The sequence below is a fragment of the Pinus tabuliformis genome, chromosome 5_1, assembly GCF_031772625.1.
Source record: "Pinus tabuliformis cultivar Carrire ecotype Pingquan chromosome 5_1, CPIR1, whole genome shotgun sequence".
Lineage (NCBI taxonomy): Eukaryota > Viridiplantae > Streptophyta > Pinopsida > Pinales > Pinaceae > Pinus > Pinus tabuliformis.
In genome coordinates, this window is record NC_142305.1 from 867465972 (window position 1) to 867479723 (window position 13752).

Consider the following 13752-nt stretch of genomic DNA (forward strand, 5'->3'; position numbering starts at 1 on the left):
TTGGTTGACGGTCCTTTTAGGAGATGTACATTTCATTGTTCATGCTAACAAACATTGGAAATTGTGTGTGGTTCAAGAAAAAAGGGATTGGGAAGAAAGATAATACTCAAAGAATCCTCCAAATTCTAGAAATCCAAAACATGCACATCAAATTATAGTCTACAGTTTAGATGAAAGTTGTTCCTATGCATTTCATGTCAGAAAAAAATGGCCCTACTAGTATTTAAGCATAAATTATGAAATGCATTTTTCACAGATTAGTTGATAGAACTACATATAAATTTCAGGAACAAAGCCTTCTAATCTTCAACTGGAATGCCCAACCCATCTCCTTCTAGGATATCCCAAGGCATGCCAAATTCTTAGACCACTTTAAGAACTGAATAAAAATAAAATAGCGCATAACAGAACAATGTGTACATATTCTTTAAAAAGTAAAATGAAAATTCTTCCTTTTAGTCATTACTCTATAATTTCCTTAATATCATAAATAAGTTGTGCTATATCTTTAACGAAATAAATATCGATATGTGGAGGGATAATAAGCCCCACATTAGTAGTTTATTTTCTTGTAAACAACAATATCACCAATGAATTTATGGCCATGAATTTCATCACCCTCGTAGGCTTTGCACCCTGTAGAGGAACATTTAAAATAAATGTTAATAGAAAATATCTACTCTAATGTAGGAAGGAGCCTTCACATGAATGCATGAAATTATACCATGCACAAAACATAATAATCCTAACAACATATCTTGGAAGTAAGTGCAAATTGTGATGTTATCTCTGAAGATGTGCTCTCCCAAACTGCCACTAGTATCATCTACAAAGTTCCTTCATGTATAAAGAAAATACAAATGAGAATTTGGTCAAATGGCCAATGGAGCAGCCTCCATCATAGATGGAATTCTCAGACTCCAACCAACAAGCATTTCCTGATGGGATCCTGTTAAAACCACAAACAACTATTAAAAGGAAACCTCTTCAACTCCTGTCCAACACTCGAAGAATCTATGGTCTACCCTTTTACCAAGAAAGATATCTAAGGTACATGCATATACAATCTACGATGCAAGATATATAATCTAATGAGAAATAGAGATGCAATGTCTAATTGTAAATTCAACAAGAAAAATTAATCACCTGGAAAATTCCATTCTTTGCACACAGAAACGTAGATAAGGAAAACTGAAAGCACTATCATCATATCAATGCACATACTATTTCATTCCTAGAATTGGCTTCATAGAACCTACGGATCTCAACCAAAGTACCTCGTAGACCACAAAGATTGTTGTTGTTGTTGTTTAGGCAAAAACACTTGGATTTGATGTTGTTGTTGTTGTTGAGCCTTGTATTGAAGCTACTGTTGCTTCACATGTAATTGTCATCCCATTAAAAACAAGTGCTTCATCATCTCTATACCATCCATGATGGAGATGATTTATCTGCTGAGTAGGTTGTTGACTAAAATTTCTAAAGCCGGTGACACCTGCATGACTATTCAAAAATGGTGCAGTGTAATTTTTCATACCCCAACTTTCAAGACAATTGGTTAGCCCAACAGTAGACGTTCCAATACCAGTTGACCAATGATCATCAAAACTTGCAGAACTCTCAAATAATTGGGAAACTTCATGGGGAGTTGTATATGCCCCCAAAGAAAGGTCTGTCCCAGTGGTCAATGTTTAAGAATACCCAGAAATCTGTATTGGCAAGTCAGTTGGAGGGGGGAAATTGGAGAAGCTTTCCTGAGGTTCTTGAGGAAGACACAATGGAGTCAGATTCTGAATACTTAAAGATGCAACAGGGTTCTGTTGTGAATTTGAAGCAATATTTAACTCTGAATGCTTTTCTGCTGCAGTGGGTTTAAAGAAAATTACTTCATCTTCTTCTTCTTTATCTGAATCTTCCTTCACAGTAGTAACTCCTGAAGCACATAACACAGGTTTTTCAAATGAAGAAGCTTCTTCCTTTGCACAATTGGATATAGTCTCTCGTAGAATATTATCAAATTTATTCATGGCATTAGAGACTTTAGGCTTGACAACTTCTGACTGGTCTTCAATCTTGCATTCAGGAACCTCTCCAGCAATACAAAACTTCATCAAGTTTGCATCAAAATATATTCCATACCTTCTATCTTCTACTAAATTTGCAACAGCCTTTGCAGCTTCCAGAATCCTTTGAACCTGAATGTTCTTTTCTTTCTTTCCAGCAAATCCACTGTAAGAATGTCACTTGGAAAAATCTAGAGCAAGTTGTGTTGGGGCCAATGGCAGAAATCCCCTCAGTTCAAAATCCTCCCACAATGCAACACCCCCTCCTCTCGCTTCCTCCTCATTATACCTCTTAGGAGTAGAAAATGCAATCTCACCTTCCACCCTACTTCCATTGGAATCTTGGTGAAGACATTCAAATACCAAAATTTTGTTAAGTAATATGACACAATGACTCCAGAAAGATGATCTTTCTCTGGCTTGCTTCTCTTTAACATCATTACATGCTACAATATCTGGTCTGCGAGCCAACCATTCCATAAAAACTAGTGTTGCTGGCAAAAATGGACTAGAGGAAACATCATCTGATTTCTCACATTTGCTAATTATGTGCCCCGCAAAGTCAAAAGCAACAGTAAAAGAATTCTGAAGTAGAACAGATCGTTGCAAAATTTTTGCATAAGACAAACTTTTGTTTTCAGTTTCACTAATATTATGAAATTTTAATATTAGAATTGACACAATCTGAAGAACCACAAGTCCACTAAAATTTGAGCCATTGACCAATGTATCCAAACCAATCCCCATCTCTGAAATGAGTTCAGGTTTGGTAAGCTCCTCAAATTCATTTATTGCAGAGGAACAAACTTCATCAAATGTCTCGAGGCTGGAAATTAAAAATATTTGAAATTTATAAGTAAAGAGGCATCTATGAACTAGGAAAACACCAAATGCAATGTCAAAACTGGCTTGAAAAGTTGAAAGCTTGAAACAAAGCATACCTTGTGTGTAAAGAGAATCTCATTAAGGTGAATGAAACGAATTCGAAAAGCCTTGTTAAACTCTAAAATATTAAGTTTCTTTCTCTTTGATATGATTTCCCCTTGATTCTAATCCTTAAAGGAAAACCTCACATCCCATCCTCATCTCCCACCAGCACCTTTTGTTGGGGTCTGCTTTCTCTTTGATATGATTTCCCCTTGATTCTAATCCTTAAAGGAAAACCTCACATCCCATCCTCATCTCCCACCAGCACCTTTTGTAGGGGTCTGCTTGGTTACCGATACTTCCATCTCAGGAAGCAACTGAGAATAAAGCTGATGATTCTGTAGAAACACAAATCAAACTAAATCCTCAATAGATGAAAGAAATGAGCAAGCAAAATTCTCTTAGCATACACTATGGAAGAATAAAGGCCAAACTAAAATTGGAAATTCTCATAAGATATCGATGGGCATGCACATAATTGGCTCTAATAATAAAATGTTCAATCCAAGACAATCAACAATTTGTAAACCTGATGTACAGTAATAAAATGTACCTCTAATTCATGTAGCAAACTATTGTTCTTACAAGTTAACTAGTAACAATAATCTTCAAGAGACTAAAAGTATAACACACTAAACAAACATACCACTGCCTACCATTGCCCTTGAACACCTAGGTGAAGAGCCATACTAGATAAAATTTATGTTCATTGTAATCAGATTTACTTCACAGAAAAAAACAAGAATACCTTGTCAAATATAATAATCAAATTCTCTCTTGTTGTTGAAAATGGAATTTCAACTGCCAAGCTTCGAAAATACCGATAGACTGCAACAAGTTCATCTCCCATGTATGTTTCCAGTATTGCAAGCTGGAAACTGCAAACCACAAAATGATACAATACAAGATGAAAATGTTATAGCTCAATGTTGGAAAATAGTTTGATACCAATATGATTTAATAGTACAAAGATAAATTAATTTTAGAATAGGTGCTGTAGTAATATAACAATAATACGTCCAGTTACTTCCCATGACAAATTAATACTTTAGTTTGCTCACTTTGGAGGCAGATTCAGATAAACTAAGACAGACTAACAAGAACAGACCCACAAATTGAGATCAAACTTGATGATGGGGATTTCCACTTGATGGCCAAAGTGAGGCAGCCTGCACATAGTAGCTTGCTGCAACTGAAAAATCATGGCCTGAAGATTCCCCTTCTCTATAAAGTTCCTTATAGCTCATTGTCTTTATGAGACACTAAATAATGAGCTTAGCATTTGAGAGAACCCTACAAAGACTACTTTCTGAAAAAGCTTGACTGACTATTGAGGTTTTATAGGGATTTTATAAGTCTCGAGGTCAATTTTACAAGCTTGCTTGTGTTAGTCTAGCTGCTAAATTAGCAGGGAGAAAATGTAGCTAGAGTCAAAATGGCTAAAATTTATAGGGAAATTAAAGTATTTCACAAAATCGATACAATTCTTAGTAAAGGAAACTTCTTCCTTGGTTGGTGGCGCATGTAATATATGAAATTCACCCTATCCTAGTTGTCATTTTCACTTCGAAAAAAGAATCAAGCAATTCAAATTTCTCTTAAAAGGTGAAATTAAGACTAGATGGAACAATGGAATGGAAAATGTTAGTATTTTGGATTTTCATAACAACCACAATGGCAAGTTTAGCTTCTGCTCATTTGATGGGAAAATGGGAAAACCAATCTAGGCTTAGAGTACTTTGAATTCTTATTAGTTTGTTGTTAGTGCTTTCCAGTTAGCTTATGAATTTTCAGATCTAGAATAAAGAAGCAGTTTGGTGAGTGCCTTTAAGTTTCAGCTTTCTAGGCTTCATAGTTATAGATTTGTTTACCATATAGTTAAAATGTTAGAAATGGCATCCTTCAGTTCATGATTTTCCGAGAAAAGAAGTCATGTTTATATTATACAAAGCCATTTATGAATCTGTCAACATTTTTGAAAGATAGTAAAATCTGTGTGGTATCACATTTCAATTTATCACAGTGATTTTAGTTCACCATTAATTTAAACCTTGAGGATGAAATGCAACTACAATAAAGCATTAGTTTTCCTCATAGAAATATTTTCCAAGTTGAAAAATGATACAACAGATATTTCGTTTTTTTACTAGTTTTCTCAAAATAAAGTGGCATCAACATGTTTACATTTAGATTCTAGATGCCAAATCTTATATGTTCGCAATTAATAAGAGAGATTACAAAATCTAAAATGGGAAGCAGTGACGAGAACCAATGAAAGTAAAATTGCATTGCAACTTCTATTGCTCTAGCCCCATTATCACAGATTCAAGGCTTTGTCAGTTTTTAAAGGAATGGAGAATAAGATCCTTCACTTAGAACAAATCAGAGAAAAATACCCAGTTCTTACGTAATACTTCAAGTATTGAATAATTATGCTTCACCCGAACTACAAAAATGGATGTTGGGACAGAGCAATGCTTAAAACCTGAGCCATGACCAAGGATGTTTTCCCCATCAAGGTTTGAGTGAATCTCGTGCTAGTATTGTCAGTATTGATAAAGTTATTTTCTTCAACTAGTGGCAATGCCAAGAAGGGTAAACAACAATAACTACTTTATAAGCTTCAATGCCCATTGACAACTCTGCCTTCTGCCTTCCACTAAATCTCATCGGCCTTAATATCGTGCCTCCCAAGAAATAGAGAACTAAAACATTTGTCAAATCAGAAAGGCAATAAAGATTCACGATCTCGGTCATCCATGTGTCTACATCAACCAGGCACTACCATCAACCAAATTTTTACCTAACTTGAGAGTAGATAAGTGCTAAATTTTATCCTTAGATATTTTAATAAAATAAAGCATGGTACAAATAGAAGGAATAAAATATAATCCTAAACAAAGAAACAAAAACGGGTTAGGCAGAATGCTAAAACCAATTTAACTATATAGAGAAACTTCACTGATACATCTAACAAAAGAAATCAAATATAAACCAAGAATTTTATAAAGAATTTTTTTGTTTGGAAGTGCTTTGAAAAACATGCCTTGCAGAGCTGCACCATAAAGAGCATATTTCCTTTGCCTTAAGTGCCAGGCTTGGGGCTTATGTATTCACCTTGCTCCCAAGATTTTAACCCAGTCTCATCCCTTTGATTTTCACACAATTCAGGTGGGGTAGACCACCATGAGAATGGAACCCTGATGGATGCCTCTATTGACCTCAACAATGAACCAATGCACCATTGGAATTTAAAGTAGTTGCTAAGGACATAAATTTCAAAAGATAAAGTTGTTAGTAAAAGACAAAGTTTAAGATGAAAAAATATGAAGATGCTTATATTAGATTTCAAGCTATAGTACTTGAATTTCCATATCATAAAGTATGTCTTAAATGTTAGAAAGAAAAACAAGTCACAAATCAATCTAGTTGGTACAATAAATGCCATCATCCCTATTAGAATGAGGTTCATAAATTACTAAGTACCTATTCTTGCAACCTTCTAGAAGAAACCTTGAAACCTTGTTATGTTCATGAGCTCACGTGAATGGATATAATAGATTATAATATCAGAGGAATAGGTGATGGCTTAAGGGATAAACCTTGATGGGTACAACTATCACCATGGCTGGATAGTCACCATCCTAGCCACACCACAGGGAGTAAAGTCTATTTTTAAAACTGGAAGATGGCATTAACCCATATATTTTGCAATTCCATATGATATATTTTACTAGTAACAGAGTCTTTGAGGGGAGGTTTACACACTTTAGTTGATTAAGCCCTACTAACTCAAACTCTAATTTGCTTCTAGTTAAATATGAAAGAGAAAGACACATATAAAGAAATAAGCACTTTATAGATATAAATATTTAATGCATATGGTTAAAATTGTAGTTGTCCATCAACTCCTATTATGTTAGAGGCCTTATCAAATCTCTAGTTACATGATAATAACATAAACAAACTTAGTGTGTAAGAACCCAAAAATAGTTATACATGCAAGATGTCATTGATTATCATCATATCAGTCAAAAACATAAATAACTATTGATATCATTATCGAAGGATCTGCAACTAAAAGACAAGAATGGAAAAATCATTGGAGATCTTTCCCTTGTTGGTTTGTTTAAAATGTGGCAGAGAAATATCTCTTTCTCTTATGCCTTCAACATGCAAACTATAGCCCCAACAGAGCCCTCCCATGCATCAAAACCTTGAGGAGATTATTCTTCACTAGCTAGAGCTTGGTCCATCTCAAAGGTTGAAATTTCAACCACAATTTACTACTAGCAATCCCTTCAATCACTTGGTACGTACAAATTATTCTCCAACTGAAAATAAATGGAAATCAGGAAAGGGAAAAAAGGTCATGGAAACAAACAACAATGAAAGAGGAATAATTGAAGGCCCACGATTCTAGAGTTATCCTCTCATTATGTACATCATGAGCTTGTACTATCAAGTAGCATCAAAAGTGATGGCTAGTTTGATATCTTCAAGATTAATTCTTCCCCATCCCCAATCATATCAACATAAATTAGCTTTCCCTTATGGGTAAATTATCAATTACGTACGTGTGAGCTATTGCATGTACAAAGAGGGAAATGTAAGGAGAACAACCACAAGACAACAATGTTGCAAAGTCTCTAAGGTGACAAAATATCACAGGCAAAAGGGACATGCATGACTCCGGTGTTTTTTGCAATCAGATCAACCTCACCATGGGGAAAAGGTAGTGGATTGATAGAGATGCCAACAATTGAGAAAACTACACCTGGTCGAGAATCCGAGTTTGATCTACGGTAAATAGAATGAAGACTTATGAATATATTCTTGTTTCATTGTATTGTCTTATGTAGAACTTTTTTCAAATTGAGATATCTACTCTGAAGGACATGGTTATTAGAGTGTATGTGACTAGAATTTTACTTGAATTTTGTTTTCATTGTAAATGAAATAGATATGATGTCTCTAGAATTTCCAATTCCTTCGATGTGGCTTCTAAGTCTCTTTCTATTTGCTTGTTACTACGATAAAAGAAAATCAAGGAAGACATCTCCACCATATCGTGTATTATTTCACAATGACAATTATAACAAACAGGATTATGATGTGCAAGTTTTGATGGAGGTTATGCCAGGAAATACCCTTGATATTATTGTTAATATCCTACAAAAATCCCATTACAATGGCCTCGCATTCGTAATTATTTGTGCTTAGGTTGATGTTGAAGAACACTGTACACAACTTCAAGGAAATAGCTTAGTTCCATTGAACCTACCAATGATGGTTGCTGAAGATTTCAATCATATTGACATGTCAAGAGCACTGCATACTCTGATTTGGGTAAAGTTGTAGATATGCACATCAATGTTAGTCCTAAAAGTACAATATATAAAATTAACTATATGAATCTTAGAATGCAATCCCTTGAAAATGGAATGATAATACCTCTATAATTATGAGTGCAAATTTGTATCTCTCTGTAAATGAAATGAATCAAAGCAAAGAGATCATGCTACTTGTGGTAGTTCAGGAACTTTGAAGGCAATGATAGACAGTATTTTCTATCTTCTTTTAGTTTGTGTGGTTAAGTTTTTGTAGTACATATCCTTGTCTGCAATTCATGGAAACTTGTCTTTAGTTGTATTTTCTAAATTTCAAGATAATTATTTTCCCTTGTAGATCATTTTGGTGACTTAGTTAAGTTCCTGTGAAGAAATCTTACTTCTATGATTCTATCTAGTCAATAATTCTGAATTTTTATGTTGCTTTGCACCTTTAATGAGGTTGAAGGGGAAAATAGATTTTGAAAATATTTGCAAGTAAGACAAAAATATAAATTTTGTACGTATTTTTCTTGTTTTGATGATTTGAAATGCAAGTTTTTTTTGTTGTATGCTCTGTTATCTGTGGCCCGAAGAGTACTTAGGTTAACTGAGAGGTAGCATCACATGATTTTGAGGGGTTAAATGTCTTAACACATTTCACAGATTTGTCAAAGTAGATATGACATTGTGGTAATAGTTGCAATTATACTGGACATTACAAAGATGACAACTATGAGCCAAAGAGGACCACAAGGCACAACACAAGGTATGGCATTGAAGCCGCTAAGGATGTTAATTCTAGACTGAGGAAAGATACAATCACATCCACCTGGGGTTATGCATCTTAAAGCCAACTTCGAAATTGGCAAGGCTCTAACAAAAGACATTCATGTCTAGTTGTAAGACCCCCTTACTGATATCTAAGTATCTCGGAACCTATTGCTTGCAATGCTCGAACCTCAAACACAAAAATATTCATGAGTACTATGTGAGTTAGACAATGAGAGTAAATGAATGACTTTCGCAATCATTTAAGGCGTATGTCATAATTTTTTTCTAACAAGCAACTGTTGATAAGCATCCACAGCCCAGTACATCTAAACTAATTTTTTTTCTCAAAACTGGTATAACTACACAAAATCCTCACCCATCTATCAATATCCAATCAAAAAGTAATAATAGATTTTATGCTAACTAGTCCCAATAACAAGTTGTATGCCACACTATTTGACCCAGGTGGGATAGTTCAGTTTTGACCAGTTGGTTAAAATAAGTAATTCGCACAAATTCAAGGATTCATTTTGGTAACAGTTTGAAAGTGAGTTTACCTGGAATCAGTAGATTTCACAGCAACTTAAGTAGTAGGTCTAGTTCTAGGTGCAATTGATCTGGAGCCAGTGAATGATCCAGTGGCTTACTCAACAACAAAGGTAGTATATCCAAATCCAAGCAGCCCTAAGTGATATATAAGTGAAATGATTGAGTTTGGGGTTTGTAGAGATCATATAGTCCCCCAGTCCCCTGGAAGTAGAGATCTCGCCAACTATGACCGGTTGTAATTCCAGTTTGATAACCATAGAAAGGAGTTTCAGTTGACTGAGTGAAAAGAGGGGCACCACCACCCATAGAACCTGATAACACAGGCCATCATTATAAGCACCCTTAGTTTTAGCTTCCATTTAGCTAGCTATAGCCTCCTGCCCGGTCCCACGCCCAAAAATATGAGCCTAAGGATATTTCTTGAAGGTGTGAAAGGTGAGGATGTTTTCTTCCTTCCTGAAAGTGGAATGGGAATGCTGGGTTTAAGAAGGTGTGGGATGACGAGCTCACCAAAATGTGTTGAAAAAGAGAACACTGAAATGAAATAATAAGATAGAGACCCCATAATTGAATGTAAGGAATAACAAACCACTCAAACAAAAAGAAAGATACGAAAATGAAAGAAGAGACCAAGAGGGAAAAAGATGTGACTGTGGAGAATGTGAAGGGGAATTAAATTCCATTAAATAAAATGTTCAATATTTTCTTTTGTTTAATGGGAGGTATTTCTTATTATAAATAATTATTAATTGTATGAAAAGTGTTAGGTCTTTGTGTCACCAAATATTATTTGAGGGAATTTTGGTTGATTTATCAAAAGTGAATTAAGGTGATATCATAAAAAGTTTTGTGCAGTTAAAAAGTGCAGAAAAGTAGTAATGTCATGGTAATGATCAATCATCATTTTGAATTAAATGTTTGGTTTAATAAGGATAAGTAATTTATGGAGATTTTTTATGATATTCAATAGAGGGAGTCAATATGGGAAAGGTAATACTTTGGCTCTCACATGTTTTATAAAATTGATATCTCTTTGTACATTAACATTAGGGGTGGAAAAATAACATAATTAGTTCTAGAGCTAAGTTTGTTCAAACTTAGTTATATCTTGAACCAGAAATTAGTGATGACCTCATAGATATGATATAAATTTGGTGGCCTGTGGGGTAGTCTTTCCATGAAATAAGAAGGGTAGACATCAAAATAAGCTCTTTGTTGTAGACAAATATAGTGAAGTAGTAATGTCATAGGATTAAAGATCATTTCCAATTAAATTTTTATTTTAGTAAGGATAACTAATCTATGGAGATTTTCCATGATGTTCAACAGTCCCTAGGGATTCAACGTGCGAAAGGTGATAATTTGGCTTCCACATGCTTTAGAAATTGATTTCTTTGTCCATAAACATTAGAGGTGGAAAAAAATACTAGGCTCTAGAGCTAAGTTTGTTCCAAATTAGCTATATCTTGAACCACATATTATTGTTGACGTCATGGATATGATAGAAAATTGGTGGCTCGTAGGGCAATGTCGTCATGAAATTATTTTTTCCCTTATTATCTAGTCATATTTTTTTAACCCTATACTAAATTAGTCATTTAAGTTAGTTGCTTTTAGTTTAGTCACTTATTATCTAGTCATATATTTTATCCCTAGACTAAATTAGTCGTTTAAGTTAGTCATTTTTAGTTCGATCACTTAAAATTGCTCAAATTTGGTAGTAATTCACTTGAAATAATTGCGGTGACTAACTTTTTTAGTCACCTAGTCATTAATTTCATCATTTTCTACTAGTTATTGGTGGGTTGAGTTACTAGTCCTTGGAGCTTGGTTCGACAAATACTCTGGAGCCCTCGAAGGTTGTGGGTTGAGTTAGTAGTTCTTGGATCCCTAGACAACTTGGGTAGAGATCGATTTGGTTGGTGTTAGTGATGTCTGTCCATGGAGATAAAATCATTGTGGTTGAGGGTTGAGGTGGTTTGGCCTCTGGAAGCCTTGGTTTGGTTTTGTTTTTGTTTATTCCATGAAATCCCACATTCATGCTTGGAATATGGTGCGGGGGTGATTGGTTGAAAGAGAGATTTGGTTCAGCCCAATATATGGTTGGGTGGTATGTGGAAGTCCTTGACTTGGTTGGTATTTTCATATGTTAATAAGATATAATATTCTATTGTGATTCATGTATATTTGTAGTGATTATGTTTGAGATGTTATGGTTGAGTTAACATGGTTTCTATGTTGGTTACTTGTTGGTTACATGTTGGTTATGTGATGCATATTACTTATGGCTCTTGACATGTTTTGATGAATGTATGAATGGTTGATGAATGCATGGACTAACAATTATTATTGGAGCTATTATAAGAGGGCATTAGACCTTCTTGGTGATTCTCAGATAAGTTTCAGACTCCTGTGATCAGATATGCATTCATGACATGTAGCTTACATGTTTTCCATATGTTTGACGAAATGACTGTCATTGTTAGGCCTAGTTAAGTCAATCTCTTAATCAATTTTTGCATGTTTAGCATCATCCTTTTGTTATTTATCATTCTAAGAAATATCAGTTAGTTTTGGGCAGGGGTTCGAAGTTGACCTAGAATTGTGGCTCAAATATTAGGACCGCGAGGACTGAACAGAGAAATATATGTCACAACCGCATGGAGCAAGGCTTTTGGGTGTTAATGGAGGCCTTCAACCGCATAAAGGTAGTGTCAAGGGTGCGGTTGGGGTCTAAGCCACTGAAAATTAGCCCCAACTTAGGGTTTGGTAACCTGGGGTGGTTCTTTGGCCCCAAAGTTTCTTGTAACCTTGGGGAATGTCTGTGAGTTGTCAGTTGTCGGCCCCACTTCCATAACTGAAGCTTGGAGGTCGGGTCATGTCATAGTAAATCTTAGTCTCATGTTTACCCTGGCAGGTCAGTGAAATTGGGTAAAATTGGCAGGGGTGGTTACAAATTGGTATCAAAACTCCCAATTCCAACACTTGGATTGAATGGGCGGAATGTGTTTGTCATGCATGCGTGTGTTGTCTATGTGGTTTTTATGCATGCGTCATCATGGTTGTGGTTGTCGTGCATAAGGTCTTTGTATGCATCTAGTGTTATCATGTGTGATGTCAACATATTTATATGATTATGTATATATTTATCGTGTTAATCTAGATTGATTGTGTAGATGAGATAACCACCCCTAAACTTCATTGAGGTATGTTTGATCATGTTTATATTTGGATTATCTGACATGGTATGTTTGCAAGAAGAATATCAAGATGACTAGTAGAATGGTGGAATATAGTTCACGTGATTCTTCCAACAGATCAAATGAACAACATGGCGATGAGTACTCCCCTGACATAGAAAATACATTGAGAAGTTTGAAATCAGAGATAAGAAGTTGTAAGGTAGATAATGATAGGATCATTCAGTCATAGGAAATACTTTCACAGGAAAAGAAAGCAGAGGTCAATGTAATGATTCTTTAGAGTTTATCATCTTTGTAGAGACAGGGAAAACCACAGATTATTTGTGGGCAGGAGGAAATGACCAATTGTGCATATCACAACAGGTCTCAATCATGATACATGTTTGATAGGGATGACATAGTAATAGATGATAGGTTCTTGGATACACCTGACAGGAGGGGTAATGACCATGGGTTCTATTCTAGCTTTGGTTCAGAGGGACATCATCACCATCACCGCCACCATCCATATTGGAGGATTTTGACGAAGAACTTGCCAAAGGAGTTAGAGAAAGAAAATCATCCTACATTTGATGGAGAACTAAAGAAGTCACAAGATCCAGAACCTTGGTTGCTTGGGATGAATAAGTTTTTCAAATTACATGATTATTCAGAAAATATGAAAGTTGTCATGGCTAATTATAGTCTTAAAGGGAAAGAAGACATTTGGTGGGAAGATGTGAAGAATGTCGAAGGCATTCGAGAAGAGGAGTTGACTTAAAGTGATTTCGAGAGACTTTTGAGGAAGAAGTATTTATCTAAAAGATAATATGATGATAGGGAAAAGGCGTTCTATGAGTTGAAGATGAGATCTATGACCGATGAGGAGTATACTAGCAGATTCTTGGAGTTTTTTTATATATGTGC

At 35.1% G+C, this 13752-nt stretch overlaps 2 pseudogenes; one reads left to right on the top strand and one right to left on the bottom strand.

Annotated features, from left to right (window-relative positions):
- Nucleotides 1-1310: 1310 nt before the first annotated feature.
- LOC149167580 (nonsense-mediated mRNA decay factor SMG7-like) lies at nt 1311-4237 on the bottom strand (annotated as a pseudogene).
- Nucleotides 4238-7470: 3233 nt separating this feature from the next.
- On the top strand, nt 7471-8290 carry LOC149167581 (ATP-dependent Clp protease adapter protein CLPS1, chloroplastic-like; annotated as a pseudogene).
- Nucleotides 8291-13752: the final 5462 nt, after the last annotated feature.